Source organism: Chiloscyllium punctatum, chromosome 15, assembly GCF_047496795.1.
Source record: "Chiloscyllium punctatum isolate Juve2018m chromosome 15, sChiPun1.3, whole genome shotgun sequence".
Lineage (NCBI taxonomy): Eukaryota > Metazoa > Chordata > Chondrichthyes > Orectolobiformes > Hemiscylliidae > Chiloscyllium > Chiloscyllium punctatum.
This window is the reverse complement of record NC_092753.1, coordinates 3,701,105-3,718,848: the sequence shown is the minus strand read 5'-3', so window position 1 is coordinate 3,718,848 and position 17,744 is coordinate 3,701,105. Positions and strand designations below refer to the sequence as shown.

Genomic DNA, 17,744 nt, shown 5'->3' with positions numbered 1-17,744 from the left:
GGTGGAATGTGTCGGTGAAGTTGATGAACTGCTCAACCTCCTCGCGGGAGCACGAGGTGGCGCCAATGCAGTCATCAATGTAGCAGAGGAAGAGGTGGGGAGTGGTGCTGATGTAATTCTGGAAGATCAACTGCTCTACGTAGCCAACAAAGAGACAGGCATAGCTGGGGCCCATATGTGTGCCCATGGCTACTCCTTTGGTCTGGAGGAAGTGGGAGGATTCAAAGGAGAAATTGTTAAGGGTGAGGATCAGATCGGCCAAACGAATGAGAGTGTCAGTGGAAGGGTACTGTTGGGGACGTCTGGAGAGGAAAAAACGGAGGGCTTGGAGGCCCTGGTCATGGCAGATGGAGGTGTAGAGGGATTGGATATCCATGGTGAAGATGAGGTGTTGGGGGCTGGGGAAACGGAAGTCTTGGAGGAGGTGGAGGCCGTGGGTGGTGTCTCGAACGTATGTGGGGAGTTCCTGGACTAGGGGGGATAGGACAGTGTCGAGGTAAGTAGAGATGAGTTCAGTGGGGCAGGAGCATGCTGAGACAATGGGTCGGCCAGAGTGGTCAGGCTTGTGGACCTTAGGAAGGAGGTAGAACCGGGCAGTGCGGGGTTCTTGGCCTATGAGGTTGGAAGCTGTGGGTGGGAGATCTCCTGAGGTGAGGAGGTTCTGTATGGTCTGGGAGATGATGGTTTGGTGATAGGGGGTGGAGTCATGGTCGAGGGGGCAGTAGGAAGAGGTGTCCTCGAGTTGACATTTGGCTTCAGCAGTGTAGAGGTCAGTGCGCCAGACTACCACTGCGCCCCCTTTATCCGCTGGCTTGATGGTGAGGTTGGGATTGAGGCAGAGGGATTGGAGGGCTGCGCATGTTGCCAGGGTTGGAATGTTTGAGCTATACAGAGGCGCTGAATAGGCTGGGGCTATTTTCCTTGGAGCATCAGAGGCTGAGGGGCGAAATTACAGAAATTTATAGAGGAACATGGATAGGGTGAATAGGCAAGGTCTTTTCCCTGGGCTGGGGGAGTCCAAAACTAGATGGCATAGGTTTAAGGGAAGAGGGAAAAGATTTAAAAGGGACCCTTGAGACAACCTTTTCCAGAGACTTATGTGTGTATGGAATGAGCTGCCAGAGGAAGTGGAGGAGGCTCGTACAATTAAAAGGCATTTGGATGGGTATATGGATACGAAGGGCTTAGCAGGAAATGGACCAAGTGCTGGCACATGAGACTAGATTAATATAGGATATCCAGCCAGCATGGACGAGTTGGTTCATAGGGTTCTGTACAGCTGCGTGACTCTTCATTGTCAACCTAGATCACCTGGGTTGAACACCTTTAAATACGTAATACATCTCACCAAAACCAATCCAACAATCTAAGCTTACAGACATTAACCTTGTGTTCAGGCAAAGTGTATATTGATTTTCACCACAACGACATGGATTGCCATATAACATACATTTGCAAAGTTAGAATTTTGCCAATGCCATCACCGAAATTAAGAGGAGCCCAAAGAACATTCTAAAAGATTTTTTGTTGTGTCAGCATGGTCTTACCACACCATATGAACTGCTCTATCATTGGAGAGAGAAGCCTACCAGTGCTTTGAATGGCTTTGGCACCAATTAGTTCCAGAGGGGTGAGTCTGGCCTGCCGCTATGCAGGTTGCTTGCCTGTCGAATGTGAATCAATTCTTAGACTAACAGATGTGTCGTACATTACTCCCTTATTCCAACAAACCATACAAAAACACAAGAGGAGGAAGGGACAAGAATAGCAAAGTGCAGCACCTCATACAAACCGCTCAGCGACTGGAAACCAAAAACACATGCATGACTATGTCGGCGGTGACATAAGTACTCTCTCTCTCTCCCCCACACTCACCCATCAAACTGCGCCGTTCGGTTCGGGGTGTATAAACTCTGATAGGAGTTTGGAGGAGACGATGGGCGCTTGCACGCAGGTTCTCGTGAAGGAGGAAGACAGCTCGCGGCGCGCACACACACACACAGCTGATGCCAATCAAACCCCTCGGCGTTTTCCCTTTGCTCCTGCAGCTCGCTCGATGCCTTCAGCCCCGGAGCATTTCCCCAGCCCACCTTTCCTCATCCATCCACCATGTGCAAGCGGGCTCCCCTCCCGGCAATTGTCTTAAGGCGGCGGGAAAGCAGCAACTTAGCAAAACTTGCGGATAAAGAGTCCGGGTGAACACGGGGTCGTTTTCTTTTACCCCCTTTCCAACTCTTTTTTTTCTTAGCTCGACTGTTATTTCCAGAAAGTTTCCTTATTAGGAATCGTGCTCCAGAAGGACGGCTGAGGAGACCTCGAGTAATAGCTCTCCAAACAGCAGCAGGGCAGGACATTTACTGAGGTGATGTTATTTCTATTCCCTTTAAAGGTGCGCGCAAGTAGTCAAATAAAACAGCCCCCATGTCTGACCCTTGAAGAGGACTGCAGTGTAATATTAATGCAGGGATGCGAAAAGGTCCGTGAGGCACAAACTGAGCTGTCTAACCAGGGAACTGGGTGGGAATGCTGACAACAGGAAGAATACTCATTTCACGCTTACTGGGGGGGGGGGAATTGATGCAAAATGAGAGAGACGCTGCCAGTTTTGGACCCTGCCAAAATAAAAGCCTCTAAAATTGCAACGTAACTAGGCGAGCTGTTTGCAGTATTGTTGCTGATACGCTTATACGCTCCTCTCCTCGTTTTCCCCCTTTCCAGGAAGCTCCCTCTTGTCTCGGTCATACGCCACTGTGCAAATCGATCACCGTTTCAGCGCTTTTACGCCTTCTTGCAAAAAACAATAAATAACATTGGAGTAAAATGAGCAGCAACTGCCCGTTCATATACTATTGCCGCAACAGTTAAAGTTCCCAACAATTCGTTCCAAAGCAACCATCCCAAAACAATCAAAATACTCTAACCACAGACCAAATATCTATGAAATTAATTTATTTACGAAACAAAACCTCGCGTTTCGGTACACCGGTTTTCAATTGTAATAACTTGCAATAGTAAGCACAAGGTCAATCAGCCCCTCTTCATGTGCATCCATCACTATGACATTCTTGTTCTGGCTTTAAGTGTGAAAATTTTTCACCTCTGGGCAATGATTGCCAACGTTTGGCACCCGACCAAAGGGCAAAATTGCCAAAGTATTCCTGTCTAATCACAATGCTTTCCCTATCAGAATTTGATTAACTTGAGAACCTTTGCTTCTATTGGTTAACAGGGTTAGCAAGATGCTCTTAAAACTCTACACATAGATATCAAAAAAAAGGCAATAATCCTCTACCTTCTATATATAATTCACTCTAGATGTATCAATGCCAATAAGTGGTTGTAAAGTGATATTTTATTCACTCAGAAGATATCCTAGATGGTAGATTATATGATGAGGCAAATTTCCATATTCTAAAGCATAGTTAAAGTATGTTGATCAGAGCCCAAAATTGAGGATTCTAATCCCCATCTCTGGCAATTTTAATCAGCATGGGATAATGGGACAAGCTAGACATTGCTGATCCAATATCTTTGACACAATTGTGAAAGTACTCATTTTGTTTTGACAGATCTTGCGAGCTTTTTGAAGAGGAAGATGTTTATGTTAACAGTAATGTTTATTTTGACAGATTTATGAGCTTTTCAAATACTTCCCAATATGTTTATTTGATTTGCAAATTCTCATTGTAGTGAATTTGATGAATAATTTGGGGAAGAATCCCTTCAAAGTTTGGGAGAAGATTTGTAGCTCGGGTGCTCATTGTTGTGATTCTGTTCGCCGAGCTGGGAATTTGTGTTGCAAATGTTTCGTCCCCTGTCTAGGTGACGTTCTCAGTGCTTGGGAGCCTCCTGTGAAACATTTGCAACACAAATTCCCAGCTCGGCGAACAGAACCACAACAAGAATCCCTTCAATTTGAAAAGAAGCCATTTGGCCCATCAAGTCTACACTGAACCTTTGAAGAACATCCCATCCAGACCTTGACACCTGAACACATCCCTGTAACCCCACATTTCCCATCACTAATCCAACTAGTCTGCGCATCTTTGGACTGTGGGAGGGAAAGTGAGGACTGCAGATGCTGGAGATCAGAGCTGAAAAATGTGTTGCTGGAAAAGCAACTGAAGACCCTGAAGAAGGGCTAATGCCTGAAACGTCGATTCTCCTGCTCTGTCGGAGGGAAACAGAACACCCAGTGAAAATCCACGCAAACACATGGAGAAAAGGCAAACTCCACATGAAGAGTGACCCATGCCTGGAACTGAATCCAGGTCCCATTGAGACAGCAATGCTAACCACTGAGCCATTGGGCTGTACAGTACTGTGAATAAGTGGGGCTTCACATTCATTTCCCAACTCCCAAGTCATTATCTCAATGAATGGAGTAGGTCTTTTAACCAGATTGTAGCTGACAGCAGGTAAAACTTCAGGCCACTTCTGCAATGTCATGGTGAAGATAGCATTGGCAGTCACTACTACATGGGAGGCTGGATTGTGATGTCAGTAAATCTTCTAACTCTACCTCAAAGATGAAAATATGGCCCAATGTCTTTGTTTTCAGTTAATTTTCTGTCATGGTCCAAAGTGTCCTTAAGTTAGATTTTTGGTTGTGCATCAACCTCAGGACAGATGAAGCGTTGAAAGCAGCATTCACTGAGTACTCCGATAAAATGTGAGCCTACACCACGTGTTTAAGTTCTGAGAGTGAAGTTTGAAACCACTCAATTTCTGGAGATAGTGCTACTTCCTTCAACCATGGTAATAACTGGGGAATTGCTCCAATAGATCATCATGTACTTGAACTAAGCAGGCCTTCTTATCGTGCTATCATAATATCCCTATCTCTGAAACAGGAGGCCAGGTTTAAGTCTCATCTGCACAAGAGGAGCCTAGAAACATCTCTCAACAGATTGATTTGAAAATATCCACAACTAACAGTGCACTAAATTTTAAGCTCTTGTGGCACAACGGTAGAGTCACTTCCTCTGAATGAGGAATCCAGAGGTCAAGTCCCACCTCTCCGGAGGTATGTTGCAACATGGTGAAAAAGGCATTTGGCCTTTGGCCTTGCCTTCATTGCTCAGTCCTTTGATATAGGAGTTGGGTCGTCATATTGTGGTTGTACAGGATATTGGTGAGGACTTTTCTGGAATACTGTGTCCGGTTCTGGTTACCCAGTTATAGGAAGGATACTATTAAGCTGGAGAGGGTTCAAAAGAGATTTACCAGGATGTTGCCAAAAATTGAAGGTTTGAGATATAAAAAAAAGACCGGATATACTGGGACCTCTTTTTCACTGGAACGTAGGAGATTGAGAGGCAACCTGATAGAAGATTATAAAATAATGAGAGGTATACATACAGTTGATGATAATTGTCTTTTCCCTATGATGAGTAATTTTAAGATGAAGCGGCACGTTTTTAAGGTGAGAGGATAGCGATTTAAAAAAGACATGGGAGGCAACGTTTTTTACACAGTGTGGTTCGCATGTGGAATTAACTTGCTGAGAAAGTGGTGGATGCAAATACAATTACGACATTTAAAAGGTATTTGGACAGATACACGAGTAGGAAAGGTTTGGAGGGATATGGGCAGGAGCAGGCAGGTGGGACTAGTTTAGTTTGGGATTATATTCGGCATGGACTGGACTGAGGAGTTATACAGCACAGAAACAGACCTTATGACTCTGTAAAAGGTTAATTAGAAAAAAAACTTTATACTTCAGCTAATGAGAAATCACAAAGGTTCCTAATAACCAGCTAGAAAATACAAACAGATAACGATGTTTTACGACTGTGTGTATGCTGTAGAACCGAAAACAGTTAGAACTAAAACTCAATGTTATAAAACACTTTTGTTGATATTAAACTACCCCCTTGTTTCTAGGAGACTGGAGTATTGTTTTTAATATGTAAACATTGCATTGAAAATAATAACACTAGGACAAGATTTGTCATACTTCACCATAATGTTTTCATAATTAACAAATACCCAATCATTTGCTGTTCTGGTGTTGCACCTAATGGCCACTGTAGGGAGCACCTTCTGCATTACCTCCACGTAAAATATTTTGGCAGGGATAACATAAATATGTTCTTTCATCAATTCCAAACACTGTGTTTCATTACTAATATTTACTTAGATTTGCTTTCGTGTATCACAAATCTGACTACTGATCTTTTCCTTATCAATTTAAGGATATCTCCCATTTCAAAACGAATTCTCATTTTTAAAATCCTGGATACAATGAACATACAAGATGAAAACATTTGTGTTTCCCCAACAGAAAGGGAAAGAGAGAGAGAATGATGGTGAACGTGAGTACAGATTTGGATTTTTGCCAATTGTACTACAGCATTGTAGGTGCAAAGCAAAACCATTTTGAACAGCCAGTAAAGTTGTGGTATAAACATGGAACTGACGCCAAACCAACTCAAAATTACATGGAGAAAGGCATTAGTTCCACTCCACTTTGTTCTTTCGTGTTAGCTGAGGTCCAGATTATGGTTTACCTTACAACTTTAGAACTAATGTTGTCATTAGTGTTGTATAAACAAATCGTTAGCTATCTGATAATTGGTCAGTTACAAGCAGTAAGGTCTGGGAGCTGCACCAATATTTGATGCCTTGACTCCAAAACTGTGAAATGAGATGTAAATCAAGTAACTTTTTTTTGAGGGGGGTAAACCTACAAATTATGTGGTGGATTGGTCAGTAGTATTTCAAAACTGTCTCCTATTATGAAACATTCCCATCACAGCATTTCTGTTTCTTCTATGATGTCATATGCTTAAAATAGTGCCATTTTGAAAAGACTACACTATAACTTTTTAAAAATTTATTGTCTAGAATCTGTTGAAACAACCTATTTATTTCAGTACTACAGTATTGAAGTTGCAACAAATCTTTACATTAAAAAAGTCTGCAGGTTTGTTTGTGCTTTCCATAATGTATTAATTTACACACCTCATTAATGAGATATAGCTCTACACGGAATCAGATTACTCTCCCTACCCTCCTGAATGGCTACTCACAACCAAAGAAGCAGAAGCAGTCAGCAGACCTGATGCAGTGCCTTTCGACAAAGCAGTGGCCCTCTTTGTTTCTGAGTCAGAAGGCTGTGAGTTGAAGTCCCCACTCTACAGTCATGAGTGCTAAATCTAGTCTGTCACCCTGTGCAATGCTGGTGGCATGCTACACTGTCAAGGTTGCTGTCATTCAGATAATGTAGTAAACCAATCCTCCCTCTTAACTAGATGTGAAAGATCCTATCGTATTATATCAAAGAGAAGGGGACTTCTGATTGATTGATATTGGCATATCCTCTAACACCACAAAAGTAGATGTGGCGGTCATTGTCACATTGCTATTTGTCAGAATTTGTACACAAATTGGTTATGGTTTTCTCTACATTATAACAGTCACTAACCTCAGAGATACATAATTTAATGACAATTGTGTAAAACATCCTGAAGTCAAGAATGATGAAGGCTGAGGGGTCACCTTATAGAGGTTTATAAATCATGAGGGGCATGGATAGGATAAATAGACAAGGTCTTTTCCCTGGGCTGCAGGAGTCCAGAACTAGAAGGCATAGGTTTAGGGTGAGAGGGGAAAGATATAAAAAAAGACTGAAGGGGCAACTTTTTCCACATAGAGGGTGATGCGTGTATGGAGTGAGCTGCCAGAGGAATGGTGGAGGCTGGGACAATTACAACATTTAAAAGGAATCTGAATGGGTATATGAATAGGAAGGGTTTGGAGGGATATGTGCCAAGTGCTGGCAAACGGGACTGGATTAGGTTAGGGTATCTGGTCGGCAAGAAAGAGTTGGATTGAAGGTCTGCTTCCATGCTGTAAATCATTATGACTCTATAATTGATATGTTTAGGAGTCCTCTTGTGGTGTAGTGATATAGTGTCCATACCCCTGGACTGGGAGCCCTGGGTTCAAATCCCACCTGCTCCAGAGATGGGCAATAACATCTCTCAACAGTTTAATTAGAAAAATAGTTTTTTTGTTTAAAAAATGGACTGTCTTTCTTTTGTGGTGTTTGGTTCTGAAGCAATTCTATCAACACATTCAAGAGTGGTCACAAGATTACAAGTCAGAGCAGGAATTGAGATACAAGTTGTATTATAGTTTTGCATATCTATTATTTAGAATGAAGTTGAGTTAAAATGTGAAATAAAGTTTCATTAAATTCTCTACAGTGATGCAAACACCATTGTTCTGCCAAGAAACTTAGCGTCGAAACACATCAGGTGAAGTTAGGATATTTACCAAATAAAGTTGCCAGAATAAAGTTAGGGTTGTCCATTCAAGTGTAAGTAAATTTGTAATTATGCAGTATACCTTAATTACTTTCAAGCAATCTCTCTTGTACTAAAATGTTTAACAAGTGCATTGTTTCATTATTTTTAAAACTGTAAAATCTGAAGTAGTTTTAGATTTTACTTCCACCTCTTCTCCCTGTCAATCCCATGTATTCTTTTTACTTTTTGCATTTAATTAAGTACTTTAACTTGCATTTTTTGTTCAGAATCTATGTGCCACATTAAACATTTTTCAACTTGATTAGATATGAACAAATATTGTTGATTGCCGTATCCACACAGGCCCACGTCCCATGTAGATGGCACCATGCCACGTTGAAATATTAATCACTCTGGGTTATAGAGCAAAAGTCAATTGAAAGTTTCGAGGGAGTTGCAAAGTGTAACGAGTGGTTGGTTCTGCTCGTTCATCACCGACTGCAATATTTGAATGCCCACTTACGATTTTGTAAAATTAATATTTTGTTTGTTGGCTCTAACTGGAGATGTGAGAGAAGAGGAATCATGGATAACTCTACGTTTCAGTGGCTATGACAATTTTTCCTTCAGATATTTTCAATTGCTGTACTGGCTCAGAATGGTTGGTTTAGGGCGGGCTAGGGAGCATTCCTAGGTTTCCATATACTTCAGCAATTTTGTACTTTAAGCCGATAAGCTAATGAGCAGCCCCTGATGCCATCACTTTCAAATTAATGCTTTGTTTTTATTTGCCATTCACTAACATCTTGAAAGTTAAAATTGCTCAGTATGTGGCAACACCAACAAGACTGATATTCATCCTCTTGTTGCTCTGCTTTGGTATTCATGGGCCTTTTGCAGAAGTGAGTTATTTGTTTGCTCACTTTAAAAGCCATTTCAGAGTTGCTGCAAAACTGGAGTTGCATCTATGTTAGACTGGCTTAGAATATCATGTTTTCCGTTCTAAGTTAGGATATGAATCAAGAGGCTGTGTTTTAAAAACGAACACGTCTAGATTTCCTAGAGCGTTTTTTTAAAATAATGTTGAGATTTCAATTTGAATGGTCTGGATTATTAGTCCAGGCTTCTGAATTACTAATCAAGTAGCATGATGACTACTATACCCTTCGGCATGAAGTACTTAGTAATCCTTCCATAACAATATTTATTTCTAGACTCAAAAGAGATTTATTGCAGGGTTTCATTTTCATTAAATATACATAATGCCACAGGTACTGCCTACATTGTCACTGACACTGAAGATTCTTTCCTGGCTTCCAATGCGCATTTGCTACATTGAAATGTACAACAGAGTCAAAAAGGGTGGCACTGGAAAAGCATAGCAGGTTAAGCAACATCTGAGGAGCAGGAGAGTTGATGTTTCAGGCATAAGCCCTTCATCAGGAATGCCACCCTTTTCGACTCTGACTCTCCAGTATCTGCACTCCTCACTTTCTCCAATTGTATAACAGAGCACTAATAAGTTGGTTCAATAATTGTTTTTCTAAACTCAATCTGGTGAGCAACATGGTACTACTGACTATTTTGACCTCATTTGTATTCTATGGAATACTTGGCTATTGCTGTAGAGTTAAAGTTATTGCTGTAAAAGCTAAATACTGCAGATGTTAGGAATTTTAAATAAATCTGTCGGAGAAACTCAACAGATTTGGCAGCATCTGTGGAGATAGAAACAGAGCTAACACTTTGAGTCCAATAACTTTCTCCTTCAAAACTCATCCTATATATTTGTATATATTTAACCTTTCAAATTAATGCTTCCTGTTTTCCATTCATTTATTGCAGCAAATTACATTCTAAAACTCAAACATAAATTCAAATACATTGCTTCATAAGAGCATTGCCAGACTAACTTTGCTACTGAGCCACAGAGATATCAAGTTTCCTTCACATCCTGGGAAATTTAACAGCAAGACCTGATTAACGTTCCTGTGTCCATTTTCCAGGGAGTAGGAGGAGGAGTGATCTGGAGGTTGTCTGGATCCAGGAGAAAACAGGAAAAGAAAATCACTTCTCTTTAGCTGCCAGGTTTCCCCAGGCCCAGAGCACCTGACTGATCAGGGTTAGATTCAATACTCATGTTTTAAATACAAGACAGACCTCACCATAAGACTTAAATAGTCAACCCACCTTAAATGGGGAAGTGGCAATTAGGTTTCAGGAGGGAATGCCAGAACTTGGGGCCAAGGCAGCTGAAGGTACATTTGCCAATAGGGAGGAGAAAAGAGACTAGGGGATGCACAAGAGACCAGGATTAGAAGAATTCAGAATTCTTGGAAGGTTGTAGGCCTGGCATGAGATTAAAAATAGGGATAGTCAAAGGGGATTTGAATGCAAGGAAAAGAATTTTAAATTTGAGGCAGTGCTAAGCTAGGAGCCAATTAAAACTAGTAAATGAAGATAACATTGACTGTTTCCTAGGAATCTATTCCACCATCTGCTGTTCCCTAGGAAAACTAATCTCCATCTCCGGTTTTTTCCTATACGTTTCAAATTCATGTCTTCTGGTCCTGTCATCATTTTCCAAGTTAAATAATTCATCTACATCTACATTCTTCATGCTTCCTCACAGTTTTAATTGTGCAGCCTGCCAAAACACGTTCACCAATTTGGTTTTCTGATGCGGTCTTCATAATTTGGAATGCTAAGTCCAAGATTCAATTTTATGTCTCTCTGAACTTTGTCCAAACTAACAATATTGTTTTAAGGAGAGAATAGGTGGGGCAAACAAAAATGTGTGCGATATTCCAAAAGTTCCCTTTCCAATGACTTGTACAGGTATCCTGCTTTAAATGTTTGGGTTGTGCTGGCTTTACTTCTGAGCTTCTTAAAGCCCTGGTCCAAACATTGGCAAGAGAACTCAATTCCAGACGTGAGGTGAGCATGACATCTCGTAATATTAAGCCAACATTTGGCCAAATGTGGCATCCAGGAGCTATTGCAAAACTGTAATCAATAGGAATCCGGGAAGAGGAGGGATGGGGATTGGAATTTTCCACTGCCTGGAGTTTTACTTGTCACAAAGGAAGGAGGTTATAGTTGTTGGAGGTCAATAATGTTAGCCCCAGGACATCGCTATAGAAGTTCATCAGGATTGTGTCCAAGACCAAACCACATTCAGCTGCTTTAGTAACCCTTCCTCCATCATAAACTCAGATGTGGGAATATTCACTGATGATTGTATAGTGTCAGCATCATTTATGCTTCTCAGATACTGAAGCAACCTGTATCCATTCGCAGTAAGATTGGCTTGTGCTGATAAGTCAAAAAGGGTGGTGCTGGAAAAGCACAGCAGGTCAGGCAGCATCTGAGGAGCAGGAGAGTTGACATTTTGGGCATAAGCCCTTCATCAGGAATGTGGAGGGGATAAGAGATAAATAAGAGGGTGGGAGTGGGGCTGGGGGGAGTGATGGGAGAAGGTAAGTGGGAAGGCGATAGGTGGACACAGACGGGGCACAATTGTCATAGGCCAGTGGGGAGGGTGGAGTGGATAGGTGAAAAAGGAAGATGGACAGGTAGGACAGCCCATTCCTTTGCTGTAATTGAATTGTTTTAACAGCTCTTTGGGTGCCCTGCGTCCCAAGGACGTAACAGTTCAAGAAGGTGGCGGATTATGATCTTCTCAAGGGCAGTTAAGAATGTGTAAAAAGAATTCTGGCCAAGCCAGCGTCACCAACATCCCACAAGTGGTAGGGGACTCAATACTTAGATGGATTGACAGGAGATTTTGTGGTCAGAAATGGGACTCCCAGAAGGTATGTTGTCTCTCCAGGGTCCAGGATGTCACCGATTGGGTTTCCAAGATTCTGAAGGGAGAGGGTGAGCAGCCAGAAATTGTGGTACGTATTGGCACCAATGATATAGCTAGGAAAAGGATTGAGGATCTGAAAAGTGACTACAGAGAGTTAGGTTGGAAGCTGAAGAGCAGGACGAGTAGAGTAGTGATCTCAGGTTTGCTACCGGTGCCACGATGAGCGGCACGGTGGCACAGTGGCTAGCACTGCTGCCTCCTACCGTCAGAGACCCGGGTTCAATTCCTGCCTCCGGCAATTGTCTGTGTGGAGTTTGCACATTCTCCCAGTGTCTGCGTGGGTTTCCTCTGGGTGCTCTGGTTTCCTCCCACAATCACAAAGATGTGTAGGTTAGGTGAATTGGCCATGCTAAATTGCCCGTAGTGTTAGGTGCAGGGGTAAATGCAGGGAAATGTGTCCGGGTGGACCCTTCGGAGGGTCGGTGTGGACTTGTTGGGCCGAAGGGCCTGTTTCCACACGGTAAGTAATCTAATCTAAAAAAAGTGATTTTTTTAAACAATTGTATTAAAGATCCTAAAAATGCATACTAGAACTTCAGTAACTTTGTACGTGGCAACATCTCTCATTTGATACTTTCTCTGAAGATTAAATTTATGTACCCAAATCCTTAACCTCCTTTGCTGCTATGAACCATTGTTAATGAATAAGTTACTGAATTAGCAACCAAGAATCCAGGCTGTTATTCCAGAGGCTGGGAATTCAAAATTTATCACTTCAGAATTCAGTTTATTTAGAAAACAATTGAGAAATATGAAACCATAAACTTATCATTTTCTCCTTGTCCTATTCATCTCTTGCCCCAAAACATATTGACATGTCTATCTTTTCCCAGTTCATAGCAAAGGTTACAGACCAGAAATCTGAACTATTTCTCTTCCTAAACAGATTGTGGACAGCATGTTGAGTTTTATTTTCGTGTTTTCCATCTGTATTTCAGTTTTCTAGCATCTGCAGTTTCCTAATATTCCAGCTTAAAAAAAAGCTGCTATTTTCGGCTATATTTCTGCTTAATTTGGCCTTTTAATAAATCCAATTATTAACATAACAAGCTCCTGCATTTGGGTCCTTTTTATTTACGTATTTGATCCTAATCTAGTGTTAACATGATTCTTGTTTTTAAAATTGTAAACAGGCCATTGTCACTCGTTAGGCATTGATATTATTTATATCTTTCTTATACAATCTACCCTGCATTTGAATTCCTTTTGGGTAACTATAACAAGATCTATCTAATACCCTAGTTTCAGATTCCAAATTAAATCTCACATTATGCCCCCTCCAAAGTTTGCTTTTCTACATAACTTCCACTTGTCATATTTGAGTTGGCTTTCATTGCCAAAATGAAGACCAACTTTACACAGTCTTAATTAGTACCAAAAAATTTAGCTCGGATTACTGATTGATTGTAGTGGACCGCTGAATATTAGCTTCAATCCCAAAGCTCTTTACAAATCATTCCATGTTATTATTTAATTAATGCTGAGAGATAGTACCTGTATTTCTGCTACTTACCTGAGGTGCCTTCAATCTGTCTTCTTTAGGCAGTACTATCCATGTGGACTTCTGAACTCCTACAGTCTGGTTGCAATGTGGATCACAGGCCCACTCTGTGTGGCAAACATCACTGTTCAATTTTTACCGAGGATAGGCTTGCCATAAAATTAAAGATGGTAGGTGAACCCAGAAACTGAAGGACCAGAGGCTTTCTGGCTTGAAAAAGCAATGGGCTGCAAAAGCAGGTAAGTGAGGGCGATGACACTTTGAATTTTAAAAATGCAACTTTTGCAAACAGGTCAAATGTGAGGGGAGGGCAGCTCTCAAGGGTGGCCTGTAGCTGCTGCAGCACACTGACCGAGAGATGGCCTTTAGATCTGTATTGGCCCAGAGGCCTGGTGCTGGAAGATCCATTCAGCTTCCTTTGAGTTTTCCCACAAATGGACAGATTGCCTTGCTACTGTTTATTCTGTCCACAAAACTGGCTCCAACACAGTATGGAGCCAAGCAACCACTGTTGGCTCCACAGCCCTAAGATTCAAGTCCGTCAGCTCAGCATCACCAAAATTCTCAAATGGTATTTCATCTGCAGCTGTCAAGTATTATTTTTGTTCGTTTATTCAATTTGCATCCATATTGCTTCAGTCAATTTCGATTCATCATTGCATTCTCTGTTACAATAGCTGCTGTATCGTTGCAATACAATACTCCATTCCTTCATTAGATCCATCTTTGCAAGGCTTTTCATACCTTCTTAATTATAGAGCACGTTGTTGAAAGGTCTTGGGATGGTATAATCAACAACTAACGGTGTGGGACACCATATAGAATCATAGAATCCCTACAGTACAGAAGCAGGCCATTCAGCCCATCATCCACAGTGACCCTCCAAACAGGATCCCACTCTAACCTACTCCCCCCGCCCCCCCCCACCCCCTACCACCCCCCACCCCATCCCAGTAAACCCTGCATCTCCCATGAGTAATCCCCCTAGCCTTCACATCCCAAGAGACTATGGGCAACTTAACATGACCAATCGACCTGACCCGCACACCTTTGGACTGGGAGAAAACCGGAGCACCCTGAGGAAACCCATGCAGACGTGGGTAGTATGTGCAAACTCCACACAGTCACCTGAGGGTGCAATCAAACCCAGGTCTCTGGTGCTGTGAGAAAGCAGTACGAACCACTGAGCCACCATGTCACCTCTTTAGTATTAAGTTTCTTTCATTTAATGATGAGCCCAATTATTCAAGTATCCACCTGTTTAACAAATGTAGAATGTGATGAACAGAAAAACATTCCATTCTACATGAATTTTAAATACTTTTCAGAAAGAAATATTTGTATCCATAAAGCATTTGACACAACTTTAAAACACTGTGAAGCTTTTCCAGTTAATGAATGTTTGAAGTGCAATCACTCTTGCGATGTAAGAATATGGCAACAAATTAGTATATCCTCATAAACAGCCATGAGATAATGACAAAATCAATAATTATCAGTTGAGTGATAAATATTAGCTAGGACACAAAGATGAATCCCTTGCTCCTCTTCAAAGTAATGCCATACAATCTTAGTACCACTTAACTATGGCTGAGACATTAAAGAGGAATGGAGGAAACTAATTGAAATGAGCTCAATTTCTACACGTGTTTGTCAAAGAAAGGCACGTTTCTATTCTGATGTAGAGCAATTCTACATCAGATAAAGCTTGAGAGGTACAAATATGGAATTGCAAATGGAGAATTGTTATATTGGCAGTTTTCCATTTCCCGATCCAAGTAGCCATGTGCCCTTTTTGACTTATACATCCCAAATAGAGGGAACTTTTGTGCGAGAGACCCACATTGATTTGAACATTTCATGCATTGTTTTTATGGGCTGTAGGGGTCCAAAGCAAGACTTAATTATATTTGCAACAAGTCTGAATGCTTCCTGGAAACAGTTCTACTGGGTTATGCACTAATCGTGGTTTTGGAGATTAGAGAAAATGTTTTGTATACTTCTCTTCTAGGCATCTTCCTTCAGTTGTCTGAAAATTAAATAAATCTTACTAGGGTCAACTGCAGATGGAGAACAACTCTAAGCTCATCTGTAATTCACTGCAAAAACTTAATTTTTTCACTTTTATCGCCAAGACCATATATTTCCATTTCTGAAAGACTATCCATCTCAGGACTTGGCTCAGTATGTCTCCTGCTGAAACACCAACAGGGACATTAACTATTCTAATGTTTTCCTGGCTATACTTCCATCCTCCACCTTCCATAAACTTCAGTTCATCCAAAAGGTTTATTCCCAAAATCCTTATTGGCATCAACTCCTGCTTATGAATTCACCCTTGTGTTCAACTACCTGCATTTGTTCTCAATATAACAAAGTGTGGGAAAAGATATGCCACCCATAGTAGGCCCACACAGAACATAGGAAAGCAAACTTGGCCAAACTATACCAGAAACACCCAGAATGCCTCAACAGTGACCAAATAGGCTGACAAGTGAAACCAGACAGAACTATAGCCACTCGCAGACAAGCGAATATATTTTCAAAAACACACTAACAATACCGAGTCAACACAGCTGTCCCAAAACCCCGAGGGCAGTCTCATAATGCAGCACAACCACCTGATGAAGGAGCAGCGCTCCGAAAGCTCGTGCTTCAAATTATACCCGTTGGACTATAACCTGGTGTTGTGTGATTTTTAACTTTGTATAGCAATACCAAAGCCACACAAAAGGACAGGTCAGATGGAGAGGCACCAAAGGACTTCGCTCCATGGACAGGAACAATGGAAGCATCTTACTGTTTCAAAAGAGACATTCTCACCTACCTGCAAAGAGAGCTGGAATCTCCTGATCCCATCAAGAAGTCACTGATACTGTCAAGATGTTACATTGTATCGACAATCAGGACATTCTTCCGATAACCATTTTTCTATTATCATCATTGTAACTGGATTACAAAATTTCCAAATACATTGTATCTTTTCCCATTTTAATTAACCTTATTGTACAAGATTCCTATAAACCTCAGCTCGAGGAAGAGAATTCTCGGCTGTGCTGTTTCAACTTAGTCAATTTCTCTTCCACAATATCTCCATACTAATAAACTGTTTATTAATTTCACTTCGAACTGTGCTTTGTGATCTCTAATTTATTGGGCTAATTTCTCCGACACACAGTCTCAGATTAAAATTCATTGTCTTGTGTTCAATTCCTTGTGAATTGAATCTTCTCGATCTCTATAACCTCCACTAATTCCCACAGCATGATAGTGCATCCCTCCAATTCTTGCTTTGTCTGCACTGCGATTGTCTTGCTTACGACTTCAGTAATCTGAACTCGCTAGGACTGGAATTCCCTTACTATATTGTTTCTATCTTGCTTTTCTCCTCATCAAGATACTCATTAGGTGCAACCTGAAATCAAGCATTTAGTTTATTTAGCCTAATACTATTACTTGTAGCTGTTAATTGTTTTCCAGTTATTATACTGCAAAGTGTCCAGAGAAATTTTATATACACAAGACATTATCATATTCTTGATAAGTAGTTCAATAAATGCTGTTTTCTGTACTTGGATAATGTAGTGCAAAAGGAACTTACATGAAGGATTGTTTCAAAGCCAGGCATTACTCATTTTAAGAGATTTACAGTAACATTCAAGAAGAGATGTGTATGTTTTAGGTACACACTGCCCTGATTTCTAATCTCTCATCTACAGCTCTGAACTTTGTAATGAACAGGAACCAACAAAGAAAAGTGTACTATAACACCATCACTGTGCAAAACGTGTATTTCAAGTTCTTGAATCCTTATCAAATGTGGATAGCATCCAACTAGTCTCATTAGGAACATCAAAATTCTCTTACGTAACCTGCTATTAAATAGTTACATTCTGAACCTATTATATCCAAGCTACCAGAGAATCAAACCAGAAACCTTTCAAAGAAATATATGCCTCAATAGATTCAGTTGTAGGAACAGTGATAAAGAAACCAGGAAGATTCTAGTAAAAATTAAAACACCAGGTTATAGTCCAACTGGTTTACTTGGAAGCACTAGTGTTTGGAGTGCTGCTCCTTCAGGTGGATGTGGAGTATAAGATTGCAAGACACAGAA

The 17,744-nt window shown here is 41.1% G+C and overlaps 1 protein-coding gene and 1 long non-coding RNA gene across 5 annotated transcripts in view; one reads left to right on the top strand and one right to left on the bottom strand.

Moving 5' to 3' along the window:
* Positions 1-17,744, bottom strand: part of LOC140485988 (rho GTPase-activating protein 6) — a 546,880-nt gene that overhangs the window by 184,005 nt on the left and 345,131 nt on the right. Inside the window, exon 1 of one of the 4 annotated variants that reach the window (XM_072584488.1) lies at positions 1,876-2,513. The exons of the other annotated variants lie outside the window; for them this stretch is intronic. The gene's annotated coding sequence lies outside the window, so the exon portion shown is untranslated. Of the gene's footprint in view, positions 1-1,875; positions 2,514-17,744 lie in introns of those variants that run through there. 4 annotated transcript variants of the gene reach the window in all.
* LOC140485989 (uncharacterized) lies at positions 1,993-16,756 on the top strand. The gene is made up of 3 exons (XR_011962491.1): positions 1,993-2,362; positions 13,669-13,866; positions 16,340-16,756. It is a non-coding gene; the product is annotated as an uncharacterized lncRNA (long non-coding RNA).